Genomic DNA, 27,754 nt, shown 5'->3' on the forward strand with positions numbered 1-27,754 from the left:
CATAGGAATACGTGATAATACAGCATTATTTAATAACTATGCCGTTAAAAGAAAACATATCCATCTATGTGGATTAATCCACCTTGGTATCTATAGATTATACACAACAATACTTATATGTTTTTTGACTTTTATTATTTTAATTTAGTTTTATTTCGTGTCAAGTGAAATATATCAATATTTGTAAAGAATTGTTTTGGAAACGAATCGTATAGTATAAGTCTAGAATATAATAATAATATCAATACATAATATAATAAAAATTATAATATATCATAATCCGAAGTCACATTTTTTTTTTTTCATAGATTTTTTAACAAGTATTTTTTTTTTAATTTTAAAATTTTAAAATCTGTATTAGGTACATTAAAACAGTTCATGTATTCATGAATCATTATCCTTATAAATTTAGTTAAATACATTGTTACCTAAGTGTGGACACTTATCCATCCGAAAATTAAAAAAAATAAATGCATACCTACATCAATTTAAATTGTATTCTTATGTTCATCTAAAATAAACACTATTTACTCAAATATTAATTACAAATTACTAATTAACCATTTCGATAACATTTATTAAATACCTAAAGAAAAAATAAATAAATTTGTTACATCTACGAGCGCGTAGAATTGGAAAACAATGTTCTGTTTTGTTGTGTGTGTTCACGCACAGTATTTGTGTGTACCATATTATCATCGTGTAATATTATTTTTATCGATTTACAAGTGCCAATGCATTGGCTACAAAGTTAATTATAATTTAAGTAAAAGTTTATGATGGGTTTTCACTTTTTAAGAGCGACGGCTGATGTACAAACTATATCTACGATAATATATTAAATAAAGTGATTATCTATAATGATATAATGTGTGTACACTACACATAATATTTTAAATTATTTATAAACCACTTTGATATGAACATTTCGAATATTTTAGGAAAAATATTTGTTGGTAATTCTTTTTTTATCATTACGTACATCTTATATTATAAAATAACTATTATAAAATGGTTCAGAAATTCAAAAATATTTTAAAGCAATCACAACAATACTATACATTATGTATATATATATATCAACCGGAGAATCGAGACGTGTATGGTTTTTCCAGCAAGACAAGTACAGAATGACGCGACGTCCGATTATGTGTTTGTGTTTGAATGATATTTATTTATAAATTTTATATTTTATTTACCGTATAACAATAGTCAATGTACGTGATAAACCGTCGTCGAAAAACTTTGTCAGTTATTTTCGATTTTTTAAATAAAAATGTTATTTAGTATATTGTCGATGGACACGCTTCTATAATTCAATATCATATTTTTATTATTAGATGAAACGTACATGTATACATAATTATATATATATATCGATTTAAACGAATATTAAAATATTGTGTAGAATCGTTATAATTTTATAAATATCTAAAAATATACTTTTGATCAATTTATATAATACATTTCATTAATATTGTTATGTAGAACATACATATACAAATTAGGCAATGTATTGTAAACGTGGTCTTATCGTAATTTAAATTATAATCTCTCTGTCACAGAAAACCTCTTCCAGTTCATATAAAACTATAAGCAATACATTTATTGATTTATACCAAACTCCTACTTAAGCTAGATTATATAGACTAGACTAGGTTATTTTCGACAAGCCTCTAACGTTAGCTTACTACATTCACTCAATAAAAATAAAATTAAACTAACGACTCTATTCTCTCAAACCCATTCTTGGTAAATTTTCAAAACTATCCCTCAAAACTAAAATTAATATTTATAATTTTCTTCTTAAGCCCATCTGTTGTACGGTATATAATTGGGGCTAATAATCCAAAACATAAAATTTATAAAAAATATTATATAATATTATTATTATTATATTTTTTATATTTTCCAATTAAAAATTCTCACACTCGTAACCAATTCTTCTTCTTATATCTCAAACCACACCCTTCATGCAGATCAAAATCACACCAACCCTCACGTTAAAATTATACTATCTCTCTCCATCCTCGGAACCCTCCCAGAAAACTCAAGTGACAATGGCCCTGAGACCTTATAAATTAAGCACACAAATACCTAAATAATTTGTAAATTCATGTCGAAATGCCTTCACAGGTTGGTTCTTCTCTCAAGTCATCAAGCCACATAATATAATTAGAAAACATCCATTATGCTTACTGTACTTTTTTATGTTTACATTGTCTAAGTTCTGAATTAAAAAAAAAAAAAAATTATAATCATTTATCATGCACAAAAACTAACAAGCGTGTTCATTTTTTGAACAAGTAACATTAAATATAAGAGTTACAACTTCGATGAAAGAAATAAGTTAGCACTTAGCACACTGCAGCCTTTTTATTTTTATTTTCTGGAATATTTTAATCGTATTTAATTCCTAATAGTGATAATTTTACAATGAAAAGCGATTGAAATAAACTATGTATTATAACTTATCAGTTGTATCCCTGTATCCCTTTTGATGGACTCGGAATTATAATATAGGTACAACCTTTATTACAATTAGTATTGTATTAATAATGTTTTTGTCAACCTGAGTTGAAAATGTAATTCTACAAGCAAGTTAAGTGTTGAAAAATAACCTTTTATTGTCTAGTGGACATTAAAGGCTTTTTAGTCAGGCAGTCAGCGGTCGTAAAAGTTATTTTCTAAACAATGAAACAACAAAATCAGATTGATAAACGTGAACGTATTTATGTATCGATACGCTTTGTCTAGTGACAATATATATTAAACATTAGCTGCAGGTTGGTGGATTACTACCATGTTGTTCAGAGGCAGCAGAGATGAGTAAAAAATGGCATTTGTGGCTCTTGTTGGGGAAATCATGACTATCTAAACTATCGCTCACGGTCGAAATAGCTTACTTCTCCTGTCATCCAATGTACTATTGCATTTTTTTATGATGTGTTAAAAATATAATATATACATCGCAGTTTTTAATCATTTTTAGTATTGACAACTAACTTAAATAACTTAAAATAAGTAGTATATAATATTGAATAATAACGATTTATTATAGTCTACATTTTTTTTTATTTTCAACAATTTATAAAGATTGAAATTCAAAATGTAGCAGCTACACGGTTTTTGGAAACTGATAACTGAAAATATTTTATCGAAAACCGTAAAATAATAATAATATATTAATTTTATAATAATCACTCCTATTGTAAAATTTTAACGACGTGTATTATTTTTACATTTTAAATACTGACTCACACAAATCGAGCATTGATAATATAACATTTTATTTTTACAATAACTATAATATTAATCATTATACTTAACTAATTTAATTAGGCGTGGTTCTGTCGGTTCTGACTGTTCTAAGTATAACAATACTATGTAAATACATAATTATCACAAAATATATGTGATACATTCATTATGTATTCCACTTTTTTTTCTTTTCTTTTTTAATCACTCAAACTATATTGCTATTTATTTTGTTTGCCGAATATAACAAATGTTATTTGTTACAGCTCTAGAAATAGTTGTATTTATAATTTCTATAGTATAATAAATAATATTGTCGTTAAACAAAGGCAATAAATGAAACCACGCTAACCTTATCAGAGCGATAAAAAATAATAGTATAAAAATATAAAAATATCCAGAAATAATGTTCTTTCTTACGACGAGTCTTACAGCCATGATATCAGTACTCGTCAATTCATAAATGTTTCACTAATACACTGCAAACGTATTATGAAGAAATGGACTTATAGTAAAAAGAAAGAGTTAAAATTGATAGAAAAAGATGACAATAACACATAAAATCATAATCCATCTATAGTATATACCCAGACATAATGAGTGGGTGATATAGGTTTAATAATATAAGAATAAAGGAAGAGTAAGTACGAGTAAATAAATACACTTAAGTCTTGTCATAAAATTGTGCACATGTCAGGTAATTTTTTTTTTTAGATAAGCCAACCTATAGCAAGATATGAAAGACACATAAATACGTAATCCATGTATTAATATTATGTCTATGGTTTACACCATTTTCCAATCGTAGAAGTAAGCTGAAACGCGTGACTATAAAGAAAACTTAAATTTAACAAAAGAAATATCTTAATTTCAAACGAATAAGGCTTTAATGTATCCTATATTATATTTACTATGTATCAGAGTATTAGACGATGTGTGAAATTCCTCCTCCCCCATACAAAATTGGGCTGAAGCTTCCGGTTTTTGTGTCAAACGTCTAAAGTCGGTTCGTACGAAATACACGAGTCTCCCCTATTTCCCATTCGTTTTAAAAAGCACTTGTGCAATTTCACGAAAACATTTTTTTCTTAAATCATTATTGAATGTGTTATATACTTATATACTTATACCATCTACACAAAATATTTTATTATGTAAAACACTTAAATCCTAAATTCCTTATTGTTACAAAAACATTTTGGTTGAAATCCTGTATAAAAATAAAAACTATCGAATCAATAATAGACAGGGAACAATTGTTGTAACCAAACATGCCGCCAATACCTTGTTTATTTTATATACCAGTACGATAAAGAATTGTGTTCGATTTACACGGCGTATACCTACAATTTTTTCAAGAAATAAAAATTATATATTAAGTTTTGTTAAATTGTATTCTAGAACACATTTTTGTTAAAAATAATATTTATTAATTAGTAGTGGGCAGAGCCCAATAATACGGAATGCTTAACTAAAATGAATAATAATGAATTATGTTACTTAGGTAGCAATGATAGTGAATTAGGTAGGGAATTAGTGCTGAATATAAAATGTATGTTTCAATGCATTCCAGCTGTTAATTGGATGATATTGTAAATTACAATACATGAATATTGAGTATGGATGTTTGTAATATAAACCCATAAACACTTTTGAATATTAATCTATTTAGCTACTTAAGACACAAACTTTACTTCTAATTATACTATACGTTTTCGTAGTGTTCGTATTTAACATAATATAATACAATATACATACCACATTAGCCATTTATAACTAACAAAAATCGTGTAGGTTAACTTTTAAAGTAATTCATTTTACTTTAAGTATTACAGTAGATTGACATATTTTTTAAAAAAAATATTAAACTTTTTCACATTATTAGTATTGTATTAATTATTATAATAATATTATAATAAATATTTATACCATATTATATCAACTAATCTAACTCAAAATATATTAGATAGGTATTTCTATAAACACCGTAAAACAGTAAAAACGTTTCATAGTGCAAACAGATATCATAAAATAAATCAAAAATGTCATTGCGTATGGTAAAATTCGTAATTATTTAATATACATATTACCTAAAGTTTTAAGTCCTCGCGAATAAAGTTTTTGCATTATACCAAAATAATTAACTTCATTATATATTTATCGCTTAAATAATTAATTTCGTTCAAATTTTAAATTAAAATGTCTATAAAAATAATTATTTTTAAATATTTTTTTAGGTTTTATTGCTCCAATAAATACTTATAGGGAATCGTGTATTGAATTATCAAAAAATTTTTTTATGAATATCTAACTAAAAAAACGTAAAAACAGTTTGCAATATTTCCAATTGTTACAAATTTTGTCAAAATTCAAAACGATTCTGAACGAAAATAATTTGTCAGTTTTGGATATATTTTTAGCGGGTGGTGAAAATAAAGGTGGTTTTTTTTTAATGATCTGAATACCCCAAAATTAAATCATACACAGAAAATTACAATTGAAAAAACTGGCGTATGTTTCAAGTTTATACATCTAATATTTGTTAACTATAACAAAAATCTAAAATTAGGTATTTGATAGTAAATCGTTATTTTAGTATTTTACGCGTAAATTTTTGATTTCGTAATAATTTTGACTTAAGATTAAATTGTGACCATTTGCGACCAACGCAAAAAAAAGTTAAAAAAAAAAAAAAACGAATATTTCAAATGCCTATAACCTTAAAATAAGCGAAATATTTTGAAAATTAAATTATGTAAAGAAAATGCCAATCCAAAATAACTGGTGAAATTTTCAAGTACATACCTATGACTTATAATTTTTAATTAATAACAAATATTTAAAATCGTGAGGATAAATCGTTATCGTTATTGACCTCGATAATGCACCAAAGATATTCAATTTTCCTTCGAAAACCACCCCTGAAGTTTTAAATTGAAGCATTATTTCGAAAAGTTATAGTGTACCCAGATACAAAAACGAAAAAACTTAACTACGCTAAGTACTCAAATCTTTATGTGGTACAGTTAGGTATTAGTATATAAAAATATAGTATTTACTCACACCTAAATATCAGGACGTTTAACTAAGATTAAGCGAATATAGGTTTTCAGAAAAAAATTAAAACGTTACGACCGATAAAATTCTTCCCAGTGCGATTTATAATTTTAATATAAATATTGAAGGAGTGAAGTCATCTCGTGCAAAATAGTTTTTAACTATGTTAAGTTAAACGTTTACGTGTGTAAGACAGAGAAAACACATGCGTGGGTATAGCGTCTTCTTAGGAAATAATTATGTTAAAATAATAATTATTTATTTAATTATAAATTAATTTAAATATGTAATAAAGTAGTTTCCAACCAAACTTCAAGATGAATTTAAATTAGGTTTTTGTAACTTGATTGGATAACTATATAACTAATAACACAAAATTAATACTTAAAAACCTAAAACATAAGAAAATTAATAATAATTGTTATACACGTGACTGCGTGAAGTTGACATGACGTGTCACCAAGTCAATGCGTATATATTAATCACTATTATTATATTATATTATATTATATTATTATATTAGTGATTTTAATTATCACTCATCAATGTTCATATATTTAATATTTATACGTATGTATGGTACTACAGTGCAAAAAAAAAATAGCAATATGCGCGTATACAGCACGCTCAAACTTAAAAAATTGTATGGATTAAAACAATAACGTACTTACGTAATTAAATTGGTTTAAAATAAATTATACAATAGAATTAATTATAAATTACTTGTATTTATAACCAATGATAGTAGATATACTGATTTAAACAATAAAATGTAATTTACTAAAATGTGTTTACTCTACAATATGTTATTATTTTATTAGTATAGGTAATACATTACAATATATTAGGTATATTATTTAATTAGATAGGTTGGGGGGTACATCATCAAAACTACAACTAGCATACCAACGTCTATGGATGGTATTTCCAATAATGAACAAAAAGTCAGTAATTCAAAAAAAATGTTCAGTCCTAATAAACCAAAAACTACTGCTGTCATTAATTATTACTTATGCATGTCCAATCTGGAGAAACTATTGTAGTATACTCTCGAAAAAAAATCCAAATATTTCAAAATAAGGTGTTAAGAGATATTACAAATGCTTCGTAGTTCATTTGTAATGAAAATATTCATAAAGACCTTCAAATTGTTAAAATTGTAGACCTCAAATGTACCCTATCAAGAAATTTCCATAATTCATTACTCAACAGGCTCGTTCACTACAATCTTCATATTCATCCACCACGTCAACGTCTAAAAAGCGGCCTCCCTCACGTCGTCATTAGTTAAAATCAACATCCAATTATTCTGTATAAATGGTCTATGTTTATTCATAATTTTGCATTAGTTATCTGTAATCATGTTATTATTTAGTTTACTAATATTTGTAAATACATCTGTTCGTATTTTATATATATGTTTATATTTATAATTATCTTTTTAAAATAGTTATCTAAAGATACAGAAAGCCTACGTCTTATTTTATTAAATAATAATTAAAAAAAATTATAGATATGTTAAATTCTACCGAGAAATTTTAAAAACTAAATTCATCTCTTAACTTTGACGTCTCGTGATCTTATTTCATTATTTATTTTATTTTTTTTTTTTCAAAAAAATGATGATTTTCTACAGCATTGGACTTCGATTTCGTTGCTTTAGATAATTGACAGTATTTGATGCGATGTGTTCGTATATAATACGTCTTATATTTTTTAATTATTTACTTTTACAAGTTGCAAGTAATTTGTAACTCAATCTGTTCATATTATAATATAGTATATTAGACATATTATACAGTTTAATATGATAAATTATTATTGTCTGAATACTTAAGTAGGTTATACATTTATAAATGTTATGTACCGATGATGGTAAAACTTATAAAAAAAAATATTCCAATAACATTTTTATAGCTAGATAAGAAATGTGATCATGAAATCCAAAAATATACTCGTTGATCAATTGAAATTTCAATATTTATTCAATATTTTATTTCAATTATTATTGATTAAACATTTTTATTAATATTGTATGGAGTTTTAAAAATTCATTGTATAATGAATAGTACATTGCATATCCATATATCATTTAATATTAATTGTATTATTATTATTTTAATTTTATAATTTCGACGACAAGACCAAAATACAATATTTAACTATAATATAATAATATTATCTTCATAATGTCCAACATGGTTATTTTTTCTAATTTTAAATCTACAATTGTTGTTTTATAGAAAAAAACCACTACCAAAAATAATCTTGTTGAGCTGTCATCTTTATTATATCAATAATTGCCTCTTATGTATTCCACAGAATAGTTTTTCTAAATTTATGTTTTAATATTATATTGAAAAAAAAATGAAGATGTTTGTATACATATTATTTTTAAACGATCCTATTATTCTTTGGTACGAGTTTTATTTTTTTCTTGTCATTATAATAATACGAAGATAAGACTAAAATCGTTTTCTAATTTTAATACTTCTATACAATCTGGCCTCTATAACTATATTTTATTGTTTTTTGAAAAAATGAATAACAGTCAATAATATTTTTAAGCATTAGTTATAGATTTCATAATAAGTATACTATATAATAATACAATATAATATATTATGAAATTATATAATATATTTTATAATTAATATATTATTCCCTTATATTCAGTGTCACAGTTATAGTAAATACAGATAATAATACACCACCAAGCCGAGATATTAGATATCTTATATATTTAAAATAATATAGGACGAAAATCATTCTGAGTAAAATGTGTAGGTTCAGTAACGTAAATGGGAAATGCAGGCCATGCGGTTGCATTAGCACTCTTATAGTCTTATGCCCAAGATGCCTTTCTATCAATTTAAAATAGAAAAAGAGACACTTTTAGAACTGTGATTGATTTCTTTTTTTTATATGAAAAGAACCTAGTTGGTTTTTTTAGTTCAATTTTTATTAATACGTCACTGGTAAAGAACTCGTATTAATAGAGACAAATATTTCCTAATTTTGAGATGATAAAAAGTATTTATAATAATAATGAATAGTGAAACAATCACTGTTGTAGCATGGAAAAGTAATCTTTATTTAGCAATAACTTACGATTCTAAATAAAACATATTGTTTGTGCAAGTCATGGCATAACGACAAGCATTGTACAACTTTACTATAATAAAACAACATAATATATTGTTATTTATTGCAGTTGATAATCAAATATTTTGACATATTTATAAAATCAACTAACAGTGGTAATTCTATAACAACCAGAGTCAGAAATAATTATAGTTCTTAGCAAAAAATTGCTGTATCATTATTATTGTTCATTATTTTCGGTACACATATACAATTGTATTATGATTTATAATTTATATTTTATACGAATGTAACAAATTAAAATTTGATAAAAATCAATGTTTTTACTAAATCATAACTTCGACACAGGTTTAAAATACAAATACTAAAAAGTTTTGAAGCCATAATATTATAAATTTTGTGGTTTTGGTTCACTCGTGATGCTGTCTGCCGTTAATTTAGAAGTGTCACTCATGTCTCTACAAAAAACTGAAAATTTTGAATAATATCTAAATACTACCGTTTATTAATGTTAATTATTAATATGCTTAATTTATCAACGTGTACAATAAAGGTTCTGAATGCACACTATACCCTACTTAATACTAAACTTTGATTTTTAACTAAGTTAGGCCGTTATAATAACGATATCGTACGACATTGATAGAGATAATTAATATAATATTATTATATTCTTCAAATACTCTTTATTATACTACTTTCACATATAAACTGTACTGTAGAATACGTTATATTTTTGTCGATTTTGTAGGGCAGCTTAATCAACGGTAATATAGTTAACTATATTATAGTAAAATATTTGATAAAAATGTATAATTTTTAAATTTTAATCCGAATATGAGTACTTGAATATGTATTGAACTTTTATTGTGAGTAATGCGTGTATATTATGTGTGCAAAGTGATTTTATGAGAATCTCTCGACCCATTTTTATACTTAAATTATGCATTATTCAGATTCTAGATTTCGGAACTTTAAAGTGTACTTAAATGCTTTTTAACAGCATTTAAGAATTTTTATCCAAAAACATAAATTAATCAGAAAATTATTTGAGTGAACGCAACACTAATATACATTTTAATATACGATATGTCGAGTTTCATAAAAAATTGAATTTTACATTGAAACTTAATGGTTCACTAAAATAAACCACTTAATTATTACTATTAGTTCGTTAAATCTTTAGCGATTGTTTGTGTAATTCGGTCATATAATGTTATATTAATTGTTAATCATTGACTAACCTATACACTACCTAAGTGCTCAGAGACTAGAAAGAGATGTCCTTAGAATTTCCACTACATGCCACTAATTTTGTTTTTGCGCACCTATTATATAATTATCAACATTAAATTGTTGACATTTAAAATTAATATTATTTTATTAGAAAAAGATAGATAAATAGTTATTTAGTCAATTTTACAGATTGGTTTTTTACAAAAGAGAATAAACAGATGAGTTTTTCTACAGGAATGATTAATGGATTAGAAAGATCTAATTTCGTTTTGTTGTCTAACTTACTGCACAGTTCATTGGTACCTGAAAGAGCATCGCGTATGTGAACAAATGACGTCCGTGATTCATTCCGTCTTCACCACCCGACCGCCGTCGAGTTATACTATAACTATTAAGCCGTCTATTATGATATTGGTTAAGTTCTAGTAGTATTTTTACTTTTTATTTCATATATTAGTCGATAAAAATATTTTTTTATAAATATTATTCAATCCTTTAATAATGAATAATGATACAATCATTTTGTCAATAAACTTAGAAAACCTAACCCTAGATTTCCAAACTTGGATCATTGTATACAATGCATTATTAAATGTTAATAAATTATTAATTCCGTATTCCCTACTACTAGTTATTCACTTCACCTGCCATTTATAGAATTTAAATTTTTAAATTTTTAAAATTTATTTACGTAATTTTGGACACCTTAAACTTGTTCTACTCCATACATTATAATTTATAATAAATGCTTCTCTTACAAGTTCTCTTTCTTGGTATATATTATATATATGAATTTTTGTGTACACATAGATTTTAAATTAAAAATTATAATATAGATAGAATAAAATTAACATTCAATATACGAATAAATATTCCTCACATTAAAAAAACATGGAATGCACAGAAACAAACATATTTATTTTTAAAGGACTTATCATTTGAAAACAAAAATATCTTACTACTCAACATGAAAATATATAATATTATTAGATATAAAATATAGCAGTGAACTTGTTCAAAATAAAATATTTTATTTGTAAAAAATAAAATTTAAAACTAAACAATTACGTCTAAATATGACCATACCTAAACCATATTATTATAAACGACTTATTATTTATACTAAACATTAACATCCTTTAAATGTATAATATACAAACCTATATTAACAAAAAACATGTTATGTGCTAACTGCATTATCACCGTTTTTTAAGTAGTTTATTTTGTTGACTTGTCACTTAAAAAAAACCAACCTATTTAGTATAAACTATAATTTAATATCCAGTGAATATTAAATATAAACTCGTACTAGATTCTTAAATTTTAAATTTACAATACACAATAAGCAAATGTTGTGACTGAATACACGTTTCTTGTCATCACCTACCTATTGGATCATTAATAAAATGTTGTGTAACTTTAATATGATTTATTTATAAGATTAACATATTAAGAATAATGTATAATATACTACATGTAGTATAATATAGTGTACCATAGTTCATAAACCTCAAACCCAATAAGTTGTTTAGAAATGAGAGCAAAAAACACGATGATAAAATTAATATTAATTATTGTTTTATTTTACATCAAAATATAAAATATTTACAAGTGCATTGTTACATTTTATTTTTTTTTAACAAAAAGCTCGTTATTCGGATTCAGTTGGTTTGAATGATTGTTTCGATCGGCAACATCTTTAGCTTCTTGATCCTCATGTTGCCTTCCAGGTCCATCCGATAGATGATTTGGGTTGTATTGATTACGTCCATCCGATGGATGATTTGGGTTGTATTGATTACGTCCATCATTATAATTGTTTTGGGCGTTTTTGTTATCCATATCTTTTTGATCTTTAGCTGAAAAATCAGAAATAATTATGAGATAGGAATATTATATTATTTTAGAGCAAATTAAATCATTAATTAAATTAAATTATTAATTTTAAATTACCTAATTAAATCATTAATTAAAATAAGTAAGTAACCTTTCACAATGGATTTTAAAATTGATTAGTGAATAAAAGTTGATATTAATCTGCATTATACTCTATGTAGGCGTTCAATAAATCAATATAAAAATAATATAAACAATAAAAATGGTAATTTTAGGCACTTTTAAACTTTAAAAACATGGGTTGAAATTTTTAGTGTAGTATACATAATAATTTAAAATTGTAAATTAGGACATCAAAGTCAAAATTACCCACATCTTGTCTGATAATATTGGGTACCACACATGGGTGTAGTAAAATAGTATGAGAAAAAACTTTTTTATCACAGGTTGGTAAAAATTAGAATTTAGTTTTTTTTAAAACACTAACATTGTTTTATTTTAATTTCATCGTCCTTGTTTGGTCTCTACATAATATTTCAATAATTAACTAATTTTAAACAACTAATACCTAGCATCAAAAATAGTTTAATGTAATGACAACTTACTTATGAAAACTTCGAAAATACGATTCCAACAAACGAACGTGAGTCTGAAGACAATTTCAATGACACGTTAAAGATGACGAATTGCACATAGACAACGAGATATTGACGATTGACGATCGAGCAGTCGCTACTTCTGTATTTATACTAAAATAATCTATCCCTTCTTTTGGTCGCAATATTTATTGACTGTTAAGTTTGAAAATAATTAATATATAAGTATATAATGTATATGAATATGATATAATATATTGACGTATATATTTCATTATATTATTCCATTATTCGATAATTCGGTATCGGGCAATGTGATAAAATTGATTTTGACCATGATATTAAAATTTCTGTTCTAATAATATCAAGTTTTGATTTAGTTATTTATAATTTAGACATACGAATATAATAAAAATTAATGACAGATATTAAAAAAAAAAATAAACATTTTAATACGATATATTATTTCTAAATTAAATTTCAGCCCATATTTTTAGAACCATAGTCAAATTATATTATCATTAACTTGTATCCTAACCTAAAGAAATACATGTATGATATTTATGTATATATAAACCTATATATCAGAATATTTATATTTATAAAACGAATCTGATTTATCTAAAATATTAAATAAGTAATTATTATTAATCAATTAATATTCATCGATTCTGTAAACTAGATAGTGATTTTAAAATCTTTTTTTTAAAGAATATTTCAGTACATCGATGATTAGAGTTTTTTAATTAAATAATAATAATAATAAATCTAACTAATAAAAAAAAAAACACGATTAAGTGGGTTACACACTGCCGTACAGTAGGTATCGAGTGGATCTCGGACATTATAATGAATGTGTTAAATTTGAATACAATGATAGGTATCATCGTATACAAAAAAACGTTTCTGAACGAAGATGATTTGTCAGCCTAGGATATAAAATTTCAATGGGTGATGAAAAATGTGGTTTATGTTTTAATGACCCGAATACTCAAAAATTAAATCATGTACAGAAAATTCCAATTTAAACAACTGGTGTATGTTTCTAGTAACTATACTAAAAATTTTAAATTCTTTGATAGTAAATCGTTATTTTATGAATTTTTAACGGACGTGAGCGGTCGCTGGCGATCATTTGCGAGGATCGGAGTCTTTGTTTTTCTCGTATAAATATGCCAATTTAATATTCCGTATTTAATTTGTAGGCAGTTATCGCCCGCGCCCGAACAATCTGCTTTATGAGTAAACAGCTTAAAACATAAACATGAATTATTGGCACAATTTTTTTATGATACACTGACTATATATTTGAATGAAACGGTACCGTTAAAATAAGATAAATACAATACCATACATATCGCTATAACAGTATTATCATATTTGTTGCTTTTATACACATTATATATTTTTTGTTCATTTCGCATTGAGCGAGATTTCATACAGACCAATGATATATTATATTTTGAACGTTTCAAACTAGAAAACCAAGTTGGTCTAGTCAACATTTTTAGTGACTGAAAATTTGATTTGACATAAGTACTTTTTGACATTTTACTTTTTCTTTTTCCCCCGAATTTGTTTTAGCCCATTTTGAAATACTACGTTAAGAATTAAAACTTTAAACAAAGTATTCAACTGAACTACTAAAAGTTCGTTCTATCGGTCTATTGACGTCATCACATAATCTGTTATGCACTCATACGACTATACGAGCTATATTTACGAATCATGATAGAAAAAAGATTTAACGGTTATTCATTTTTGAATGACAACATAAAAACAAAATCGGCTTTGTCGACTGTTTTTTTCGATAATTTTAAAAATTAGTGAAATTTTTCTGCTATTGTTTATGTATTATATTATAATACTAGAGTTATACTAGATCCAATTTTTTATTAGAAACTAAGGTAAATTTTAAATATTATATATTTTTACTGCTTCTAAAAGTGACTTCATATACAATTCACATAATATATATTATAAATAATCAATATAATATGTATGTGTTAAATATGTATTACAAATCGTATACACGACCAGTCATACAAAATATAAAAATAATTTTAACACATACCTACAAATCGGCTCGTATAACTATAACATTATATAGTTGAAATGCAACACTATCTATCAAAAGTGTATTCCCCGCTAAAAATATTTTAAACAATGTAAATCTTAGAACTACAATTTTACATTATACACACACTCAGTATAATTTTTACTTAATCAAGACAGAAAGTGAGAGAAAGAGAGAGAGAGAGTTTATTTAATGATATTTATTTTTAAGTACGATAATACAAGCAATGTTTTTATTGCGGTACTATTTAGTAACAAAATTGCGATACAAAATAAAACTTTAACCCCGTATTTTGAGTCAACTAAATTAATAAAAATATTTTTTTTAAATAAATGAAATACGGGGTCATATTAATAATATCAAAAGACTTGTGTTATTTTAATATAAAAAATATACAAGTATTAGGTATACATTCATTTTAAATAATCGTTAATGTTGTATTCTTATTTTATTATGATCATCAATTATTTTAATTTGCAATTGTCGTGGGTTCAAAAGGAAAAAACTATGTACCATCATACGCCCAATAAAAGAAGACTTAGAAAATAAGAACTCGTATACAATATTATGATGTTGTAATCCAAATACATGAAAAAAAATAATACTTATATTTCCAATATTAAATCTGTATAATAATTGAAATCAATTAACGTATATTGTTTTTTTATTTTTATTATAAAGTTGTTTACAAATTCATTTTATACATCTACATTATTTTTTCGGATAAATTAAATATGTTAGGGTTTAATCAAATTCTATGAATGTTCAAATTTAGATGATCTGTGGTTCCCTCAGTTCCCTTGGTAAGCATTTTAGCCTACTCTCTGAACGCAATATGTTTTTACTATTTTAATAATAGTACGTGTATGAACAGTTTAACAATATAACATTATTGTTTGTTATAATATTATGTTATCGATATTTTATCTTTAATCGTTAATCGTTCTATGTATAATATTTAGAAAATTATGTATATAATATTGAACAATGCTACTTTAAAAGTGCACAAGGCATAACTATATTATACGAATATAATGTTCACAATTTCGTGGATGAATACTGAATAGTCACGCTTTATTCTAAAATCATAAAAATAAATCTGACTGAGAGCGAAATTACAAACCTGTATATAGTATATATTATATATAGAATATAGATATTTCAAAATAATCACGACTATAAATTGGCAAAATATAGGTACTCGAAAATTAAATAAATATGTACATTTATGCATTAATGCATTTATTTCATTATTCGTTACTCGAGTTAAGTCCCAGATGATGTAATAAAATTGTTTGTATTTTAATTTTTAAAACAGCGATGTATTGATTTTACAATGTTTTTTTTTTGTGTGTTTATCATCACCTTTTGGAGCAGTAAGAATGCTTCAATTTTCAACTTTGGAAGTGGTTTCTGTTACCTATATAATTTTTATCTAGTTAGGTATTGATGTGTAGGTTTAAAAGTAAAATTCCAAATTCCAAATATTTAAAAAAAAACCACGGGAAAAAAAATTAAACGAGAATCTTTATGAATGAAAACCAGTATACGACGAAATCTTTTTGTTGTAACTCAAAAATAAATAATCATAGATATTTCAAATATTCTCTAATACTGAATTCTTTATATAATATGGTATAATTTGTATTATTTATAACCGATAATTAGACAAAAATAAAAAGTAATTGGGATTTTAGAATAACGAACCTCTACAGACAACGATTTAATATAATCCACTTTTATCATTTATTTTTATCTACAGAGTACTATAATATTAAGTGATATTTTTAGAAAATTACCAGAAAAAACGGCTATTCCCAATACAACATCTAAGCGGTGATTATCTGGTAAAATAAAAAAAAAAAAAACAACAAATCAAATTATGAATTGTATCTTTACTTGTACATAAAATAAATATATTCAATGGTAATGTTTTATAACATTATATTACGATAGCCGATAAGATAATTTTAGTTTTGTTTCTAGGTTTCCAATGAAGGAATAGCAAATTATACGAACAATTATTATTTTTGTATCATATTATAATGAGATATATCCTAAGAATTAAAATATGCAATAAAAAAGGTTATTTAGTAACTGAGAAGATTGTACCTAATAATTTAATAAAATTTAATTGTAGTTAATTTGTAATTTTATTTAGACCGCGGGTGGAGCAGGGACTTAATAATTAAAAAAAAAAAAGTTAAATGGATTCCATGCGTGAATTTAAAACGCAATGTCTACAAAAATATTAATATTAATTATATTAATAATATTTATATTAATATTAATATTAAAATAATAATATTATTATGATTTAACGTTCACGAGTTATGACTTATGGCGCATACTCATAGAACGGTAATTTTAGTCACGTGGAGTTTAAAACAAACGTTAAACACCCCGGGGATACTGTAGAAATGCGTCATTTTTGGTACGAATAAAAATAATGATAATTAAGGAAAACAAGACGCGTACGATATAATATTACGTTTATAAATATTAAAATCATTGATAAATATACGTATGTAGTATACATTTTATATTTAATTTTCGGTATATTTTCACAATGTTATAAATTATAACATGTATATTATATTTCGGTCAACGCAACGATAGTCGATACGATACGATTTGAGACGAATCGTTGTGGGTTGTATGTGTCGGGCGCACACACGCGTTTTGTAAATGGAAAATTGAGTTTAAAAATGCTTACGGGCTGCAGTGAGGGGGCGCGGGGTAATTTAAATGTATTTCGTCGCACTCGTAAAATGAGATATTCTACAAAAGACGTCATACGATTTAAACGGTTTTTAGTGTGACGTAAACATATCAATATACGTTGGTAATGCAATACTTATAACTTATAACACTTATAACGAAATACTCATATACCACATAATAGCGTTCACGGTAACGCGTATCGCTGACGAGGGATTTACCACAACGAATGTTATAGTGCATTCCGCGTTTGTCAGATGAGGATCAGAAGATATAATGACTATAGAATATATAATATTATATATAGATAGAAACCTAACCTACCCGTGTATTTTTACAGTGCAAGTGAGATGACGTCTATACGAGATCTATTTAATATCGTTTAAATAATAATAAATTATTTCATTATCTATACGACCCAAAGTTTTAGTTTAAAAATGTGAGAATTATTATCAATATTCAATTATAGATTATTACTTAATAATACAATTAAAACATTATGTTTTATCAAAAATACTAAAAAAGTACGTATTCAAATGTTATTTTATTATTAAATATCAGTATTAATATAATAATTTCAAATACACGTAAAATTTTCATTAAAAATATTGAAATAGTGTCTTGAGTAGAAACAATTTGCGGTAACGTTAAAGTACACTAGACTTGAAGGTTTTTGTTTCGATGAAGATAATTTGACAATTTTCCATAAAAGTGATATAAGTTACTAGATGATATTAGGTATTTTATAATATTTTGTAATTATAGATAGGATTTATCAATTTTTTTTATAAGAAGAAACCTTCGGTTTTCCGACTTTAGATTGAAAAATATAAAGTGCTAGAAAATTACTATTAGGAATTTCACTGTAGTTTTTGATAAACAGGATTAAAATGTATGCCAAACCAATTTTTACTTTGATTGATTTGGGCCATTTGAAACTAAAATCCTAAATGCAAATCAGCCATCAGGTAAATATTAAATACAAGAAGACACGTAGTTATATTTTTTATTATTTTAATAGCTACCTAAAAATTATAATACCAATCTCTAGTAATACTTAAATAATAATTTGAATATTTTATAGTAAATAAACATATATTTATATACACAGGTACTTAAATAGTCACATACGAATAAGGAAAACATTTTATGACTGTTTTAGAGAATTCGCGTCCAAGACGTTCTAGCTACAGGTATTCTGAATTACATTTTTAATAAAAAAAAAAAAAAAAAACCTCCTAGGAAATTCTCATTTCAAGAGGTAAAAAAATAAAGGGCAGAGCTCGATTTTTGATGTTCTCACTATGTCACCGATTCAAGGATCGTAATTTCTCAATAGAATTCGCCCCGTGAGACCACCGGTAAAAAGTTTTCGCAAGTTGTATCTTTATTTCAGAAAACAACGGCAGTCAACAACACTGCGGCGTTGGGTAAGTTTTTATTCCGAACTAAGCCACCGAAAAATCTTACGACATTTGTACATTTTAACCTTTTCTCTTTGGTCCAACACCCTTACCAACCACCATCGCCACATTCCAAAGTGTTCACCACGTAAATATCTATCACCCGAAAATCTCCAACCGCGACGAATTCGTATTTTTCACTTAAGGTACTTAGCGCATTTTATATGGTTTCAGTCTCCCTTTACATCGCATGCGATTTTTATCATAATAATATAAAAGCATTTTCGACAAGCAGAACTGCAGAACTTTACCTAATCACTGTGAAGTTAATCATGGTGTTATTTTTCCAAAATTTTCCCAGTGGTGACAATAAATCCCTCGGTATCTTTCCGAATCCTCTAAACTCAAAACAGAAAAATAAACGAAAACGTGAATGTATTTATAGTATGATAAACTTATAACACTATTATATGAGACGTGAGTATCTATGGTGTGTCAAACAAAAATATTTTTTTGCCTTGTCTTAAGTTTAAAAGTTATTCAGCACTCCACTGATGAGTGTCCACCGATTCGATATACAAAACACAGATAATATCATTGATTATTAAGTATACTATAGAAATATAGAATTTAGAATCAATGATAATATCTTAAAATATTTGTAGTAGTATATAATTTTTTTTATGTAATAATAGATTAAAAACTAGTAAAAATAACATTAATACTAGTAAAAAATTCACACTAATATTTTCGACTTAAAAACGACCAAAAGTAAACCAATATAGCGATATCTTAAATCAAAATTGAGATCGACTGTGTATTTATAATTTCAATCGATCGGTGAATTTTATAGGTGTTTCTTCGAAAAGAAAACTGAATGATTTGCATTTTGATTTCGCAGAATTCGTATAGTGTGTGGTTGAGTAAGGACAGAGGTAGGTACTTCTCTACTCAGCCGAGCCATTGTGTTTTTCGCAAACATTTTAAGACATCATTTAACCGGAAATGTAATATTATGCACTATGCGCAGTGTATTAAGAAATATTATTTATTCAAAACAAGGTTAAATTTAATATCAATTATTCGATGCAGATTTTCGTCGTCTTCTAATAATAGTTCATAGTTTTCGTTTATTGTATTCGATTCGAATACGTTTATTTATGTATAAAACCATACAACTCTAAAACCCATTAGATCCGTTTCACAAAATAATATTATCCATTCTTTGTTAGAAATCTGATAAATGTAATGTCAATACGATATTAATGATATTATGCACTATCGACATTCGAAATATATTACTGAGTAATACTAACTGTCAAATAAAAAACCATTTTAATGATATTAATAATAATAATGATGATATTGAACCGGGTTTATCGTAAAAGCGCAGCGAGTACGACCACTATAATACGATCACTCCGAACGAAACTAGCATTCGTCGTTGTATTCAAACTATATAGATAATAATATAAATAAGATTATATTGAGTCTTGGAAGTTGAAATATTGTGCTATACTCGTAGTACGCATATTTTGAAGAATTACGTTTTTATATGTACGTCACTGCGACGAAGTGACTACCTGAAATTAATTTAAATCTTAAGCTCATGAAATTGTGACGTGCAGGATTTTATTGGAAAAAGGTTATTATGGTTAATACAAATGTGGAAAACATTGTAACATTCGTTTTTCTAGTACCTGGAAATCAAATTTGATTAGAATTCAGGAATGGTCGGTTTGAGGAGTGGAATTAAAAAATATAAAATAATAACATTTTGAATTGTTATACAATAATATAACTTTTTACTTTAGTGTTTAATTAGTATGAGTATTTAGTATTTAAAGTTTTAAATTCTGTCACATATTATTGTATTTTCTACATCAGCAAAGTTCTCAAACCGTGATTTTGCGTGGGTTTGCATGAGTACTAAACCTACCTTTAGTGGTACTATTCAAACCACGAAATAGTATGGAAAATAAATTAAAATTCAGGCGCATTATTATGATATTTTGACGATTTATCATTCTGAATAATTGTATTAGTGATTAGAAATATTGGTCTGATCAACATAAATCATTTTAAGTGGTGTGCAAAAAAATGTAAAACCTCTGGTCTGCTCAAAACGATTACAAACTATAATAATATTTAAAAATGAAGAGTAAAATAATATACCAAATAATAAATTTTATATTTTATAAAATATTTTTTTAGCCTATAGGTATATACTATACAGGACGATCAAAAAATAGATAATAAAAAAATTGTTTAGTTTATTGGTGCGAACATTAAATTATCTTACAGAACTGTACGTTTGTATTTAATATTTTAGTGGACACACACGGGATCAGTTGTATTTATAAAGTATAATTGTTAAGTATCGACAATCAACTACAACGTAGAAAAATAGAAAATAATGACGCGGCGTACAATATAATATTTTATGTTTTGTGCTATTTTCGATAATAATCGAAGGAGGATTGTTTGTTGTTTAATGTTTATTTTCAATTTGGAAGCGTCACGTCATTGCATTGGAAAAACGATATCAGGGTTACTCTGTTCATGAACAAACTGCGTTATGTAATATATAACTAATATTATGACGTACCATGTGTGATTTATATACTCGAAAAGCTCTTATAATAGCTCGAAAAGTACCAATTTTAAAATGTCGATTAATTCGCCGTCTAATTTCAGATTTTTTAAAAATTATTTGATCCAATTATTTATACGAATAACACTAAGAATAAGTCACACACAGGTTAAAACGTATTATACATTTATACTAACTTATTATTATGCACCTGAGAAAATATTTTTTTAAAACGCGAAAATTGAACCGATGACGTCTGTTTCTCGACCTAAAATAGATTGAAATAAATTCAATTACATTGTTAAAACAGCTATAAGACAGAAAAGTATCGTTATTTAATGGCCTATTTGTGTTGATAAATTGTATAAAATAAATCGGAATGTAATTTATCTTTTTTAAGCGAAATAGACATTTTAGTGAAAGAGTCAACTTCGAATGAGATGTGTCTTTGTAGCAACACTGAACATCAACAAGTTTTTCTTGTGTTGTCGCGTAAAATGGTTTAATACAAAATGTAAACGTGACGGCGGTTTTGACAAGAAAATGGTTATTTCCGATTTATTTATTACACGTCAAACTCGGTATATTAATTTTCCAATTTTTTTCTCAATCACTATATTTACTCAGCATTGTATTGGAATTTGTTTTCAAAAAATCATAAATAGATTCCAAACTATAAGTATAATACAGTTTTCAGTGTCCACATGAAGACAATAATGTGCACTTAGTAGCGACGAACTGTCTACATAGTACATTAAATCAATCATCATTTTAATATTTATTTATTTATCTTTTATTTGCTTTGTATAGATATTTTAATCATAATAAATACTTAAATTGTACAAAGCTCCTGTATAGTTAAATTATACAGAGGAGTATATTAAACTTTAATAAATAATTGATAATTGTAAAAAATGTACTTTTTCATTTCTATTGATTATTGAATCAACCAATAGACAATAAACGAATAAACTAAATATATTTTTTTTAATAATTTAACTTTTAAGAAACGAAAAATTAATATTTTAAGCCAATTTATTTGTATTAATAAATTATAACATGTAAAATTTTAATAAAACACAACAAATATACTCAGTTTAAAACCTATACACAGTAGGCCATAAATTATAATATTCTGTTTATATTATTGATCATTTTCCAAGTTTCTTAAAATGAATATATTTAATTTAATTTCTGAAAATTCACCTTGTAAATATTTCGCAGTGTATAATATAATATCAACATGTTTTATTATCTATGAATTGTATAACACTATAAATTGCAAAACATAAATTCATATCAATTGGAGACCATTAACAATGAATTACATAGGCGGGAGTACATAAAAAAATAAAAACAGTATAGCATCACAAAATAAATTAAACCTATCTATTCTCTAATGAAACTTTATGATAATATGATTACATTGGTGCTCGTGATGTGGAATAAAATATATGCATTTACCTACACGTGAAATTATTTTTATTTTTTTCATGGAAATTTAAAAAAACAAAATGATTTAATAAATAATTAACGAGAAAAACTACAAAAGTATATAATATTCTACATTTAATGTAAGAACTGAGAAGGTATACGTCATCAGCTACTCGTGACCACATTTAGAAAGGTAAAAAGTTGTTAAAAAGATAATATAAAATAGTAAACATTTTTTAAATTTAAACATTATACTCAAGAATATAATGTTCTGTGCTTTTCTTAGAAATTTGAATACAATTCTAAGACAGTGAATACAAGACGCAAAATGTCTATTACTTTTTTTAACGATTCTTCTAAACAGTGCCTTGAATTTGAATATACTCATAATCAATCGATATTCGGTTATATACACATATCACAACTTGCAAAACAAAACGACTAGACATTATAGATGGAGCTGGAAATATAGTTTTATTTTTAATTAAATTTATTATTTTGTATTTGATTAGTCTGTCGACTGAACACATGAACTAATGAAATTAAGTCGTTTGGTGGCAAGGTTGGGGGAGAGCAACACATATTCGCCAACCGACCGGATGCTGTTAATAAAATTTCAATATTTTTTTATAAATACAAACAACTATGGGTTTATTAATCCGCCAATACACGTGATTAGCCTCTAAACCTAATTTGTCACGTATTCAATGACTTCAATGTAGGTATATTATAATAAATAAATGCATTAATTAATATCTTGGATATACATAATAATATGGTCTAGGATTATTCTAGATTTTGCATAAATAATCGACAATAGAAACTATACACTTATTTTATTGTTATTTGACTTTTAATAATTATTTATCAATGACAAAGCGAGACCTTTTGATTCTATGGCTTATTTTGAACTTTGATATTTTAGGACTCTAGTCTCTATAACTACTAAGTCCAAGTTATGCCGATGCCCACGCGTTTTCTACAATGAAAAAAAAGTGATCCTAAGTATCATAATATTCTCTTTGAAGTATTAATAATAAACTGCAACGAACTTTGCACTGTGGGTGTACATTGCTTACGTTTCACCAAGAGAACGGTAACTTTCTTGATTTTTGGGTCTGTGATGGATTACTTTCATTTCAGTCCTATGGATTAAAATAATATGAAATTGTACATTTTGTATGAAAAAAAAAGAAAAAAAAAATAATTTCGACGAAATAAATTCTATTTATATAACATTATAATATATTATAATATATATATATTTTATATCTAATTTTAGTAGCCTTTGGGTATAATAATGCATAATAACTAATAAGTAATTTATCAAGTCTTACTTCGTTAAGTTATTTATACTTACGGTTTAAATGGTAGTTTGTATTCATAAATGAATAATAAGATTTAAATATTAGTTTTATGTGTACCAATTTTGTTTTTCTAATCGTTTTATCAATCTCAGAATAAGTACAAGCCAATAAACCACAAGGTATAACTTGTAGGGAAAATAATTGTTACTTTTAACTATAAACATGCACATTACTCCAACATGCTCTCCTAATATTTTTGTATTAAATTTAATATATTTTTTTATAATTATTAGTTAGCTAATGACTATTTGTACTAATAATACTAATTATGGTTAATAGTTATATTATAAATAATTGTACCTATAGCATAATATTATTTGTTTATTTCTATTTTGGAATTTTTCGTATTTTTATTTGTATATCCAGTAATCGTTATAAAAATAACTTTAAATTAGGTGATATGAAATAATGTTCATCTAAAGATATTTATCCAAATATATTTAAAGTATCATAAGGTATAATAACAATAAATCAATAATATAGTCAATAAGATCGTCTACATTTAAACAAATCTTTTCTACAATGAGGCGAATTAAGAGTCAGGCATGGCTGAAAACTTCAATAGCTAAAAATCGTCTATTCTAATTTCAATACTGAAGTCAGTTTTCAAAAATTATTGATAATAAAGACATTTGTTAAAACTATAGAGAATTATTAGGCCCAGATTAGAGTCATGATATAAAAAGGACTATTACGTTTGGATATTTGGTTAGGCCCTTTCACTCAAAACAATTTCATTTTTTTATTCAGATTTAGTAATTTGTAATAAATATTAATTAAAATAGGTAGGTATAAGTACATATAGTATATTTTTATAGTGTAGTATAGTATTTATAAAATATAATAATGTTAAATTTATTTTATGCCATTTTTATTTAAAAAATGAGTTGACACATTGTGGCCCCTCTCAATTTGCGGCCCGAAGCTATAGCCCCCCTAGTCCCCCCTGGGTATTATACCTACTTAAAATCATTATTTTTTTTTAATACTGTAACAAACTTTTTTTAATTACGATTTATGTAATTATACGTGTAATCATTATTTAATTACAAACATTAGTTTGTAACTATTTCATGAAAATTTATTTTTTTTTTTTACATTTATTAAGAAAAAATGCAATTTTTAAAAATTACAATAAGCATTTGAGGCATGGGCGTGATAAATATATTATACAGGATATGAATATTTGAGATGAATAGCTACTGAGCAGTAACAATGGATAAAATACTAAAAATTATATTAGTTTTGAAGTTTTTGTAAATGATTTGGGAATTATAAAATTATGAAAACACACATAAAACGATTATTATTTGTTGATAATTATATTTTTATAATAACTTATCTATGTTTTTGTGCTTAATAATAATGCATAATAATACATTATAAATATAATATAATATAGTATACATTAAAAAGTAAAAATATCTATAATTATTTATTATTTCCTAGGTCTCCACAACGAGTTTAAACTCAGTGAGGCCTAGAAATCTTTTCTGATATCTATCTATTTATTAAACGGACTTATAACAATTATCATCGTTAAGTACCTATTTAACGTATGGATAAAACATGCTTATTTTAATCAATGCATGTGTTGTGCTTTTAATATTTACATTAGTTACATTAAACATTTTATATAAGATTACATTAATTTTCCATAACAAACATTTTTTATAGGTACGCACTTAAATTCAAGTAACATAAATATTGGAAGATTTAACAATTTTCTGTCGTTACACCTAATATTATTATTTTAGTTTTAATTTCATAAAAAGTAACAAAACTGTTTATAATAATAGTATATATATTTATCATTTGTGTATGGCTGAGGATGGTTATATTGTACTATAAAACAAAATAGGCTTTACTGTTATACATACATTATTTTTTTTCTTTTTGAAACTATAAAAATTACCTTGCAATACTTTTCAAGTTTTTAATATATTATTATTATGAGTTTATGAAGTTTGAAACGATAATATAACATTGAATAATGCCTTTCATCGAATTTAGCGGAAAGTGTTTTCAGTAGCCTATATTGTCGGCTATATTCGGTTATAATTTGTATTCAATATATTTTGTATATTTTATTTTTTTATTTACTTTTTTTAAAAAAAACTGTTTGATTTTAAACCGATAATTATGAACGATTATTATGATACGCTCTGTTTGTAATTTGTTCATCGGTAGAATTTCATATTTTAGATTAAAATATATTATCGAAGGATTACGTCATTATGTATATCTATTTGAATTTTAAAGTGTAAAAAGGTATATTTTGGAGCGGTCGGAGGGGTCGTATCATAATATAATAGAGATAAATTGACTTCCACAAAGCTCCACAAGCCACGCCATTATGCCAATACTTTTAATGGTTATAGTTTATAAAGTATTAATCCAGTATTGGATTTATAATGCACCCAAATGTGTAAAAAAATATTGATTTTGCTTTATATAACATAACGAGAACCGAGTATAAAAACAATTCTCCATTTTAAAGTTAAAATAATCCACATACATTGCAATACCTTATTATTCTAAATAAAACAATATGATCAAAGATAATTATTATTAAGACATCGAAAAATAAAATTTCAAAAAATAAAATGTATAGGTACTATTCTTCACACAATAGGTACCCGAACCTCTGTAAGGTAACTAAACATTTTTTCTATTAAACAATTTATAATTTGTGAAAAAATGAATATATCCTCAACATTCCCATTGAAATAAGCATAACGTTTGTAGGACTGTTTTAAATTTTTACGATGCTCTCTGTAAAAAGTACAAAGATGTTTTTACAATAAAAGTAAAGAATACTGAATAAGTGACATTTATTGTTTAAAATTTTGTGGGAGTATAAACGAAAATAATATATTATACGATTGTAAGTAGTAACAAAAACACAATAAATAAAAAAATAAAAATCAAGTATAAAATTACCAATTCCTGCTCCCACTCGTGATTCGATATCTAGACAAGAATCCGACAATAAATCGTGTTGTTAAAAACTTAAAACAAAAAAAAAAATTTTTTTTTCTCGATATCATTGAATAATAAACGTATTGTAA

At 25.3% G+C, this 27,754-nt stretch overlaps 1 protein-coding gene and 1 long non-coding RNA gene across 2 annotated transcripts in view; one reads left to right on the forward strand and one right to left on the reverse strand.

Annotated features, from left to right (window-relative positions):
• Positions 1 to 8,367: 8,367 nt before the first annotated feature.
• The window catches only part of LOC114125321 (transcription factor 21), a 124,698-nt gene continuing 105,311 nt past the window's right edge, over positions 8,368 to 27,754 (forward strand). The window contains exon 1 of the mRNA XM_050207713.1: positions 8,368 to 8,371. The gene's annotated coding sequence lies outside the window, so the exon portion shown is untranslated. The remainder of the gene's footprint in view (positions 8,372 to 27,754) is intronic.
• On the reverse strand, positions 13,094 to 27,752 carry LOC126552792 (uncharacterized). The gene is made up of 2 exons (XR_007606212.1): positions 27,627 to 27,752; positions 13,094 to 13,283 (listed from the first exon to the last, which is right to left on the reverse strand). It is a non-coding gene; the product is annotated as an uncharacterized LOC126552792 (long non-coding RNA).

The sequence above is a fragment of the Aphis gossypii genome, chromosome 1, assembly GCF_020184175.1.
Source record: "Aphis gossypii isolate Hap1 chromosome 1, ASM2018417v2, whole genome shotgun sequence".
In the NCBI taxonomy this organism is placed as follows: domain Eukaryota; kingdom Metazoa; phylum Arthropoda; class Insecta; order Hemiptera; family Aphididae; genus Aphis; species Aphis gossypii.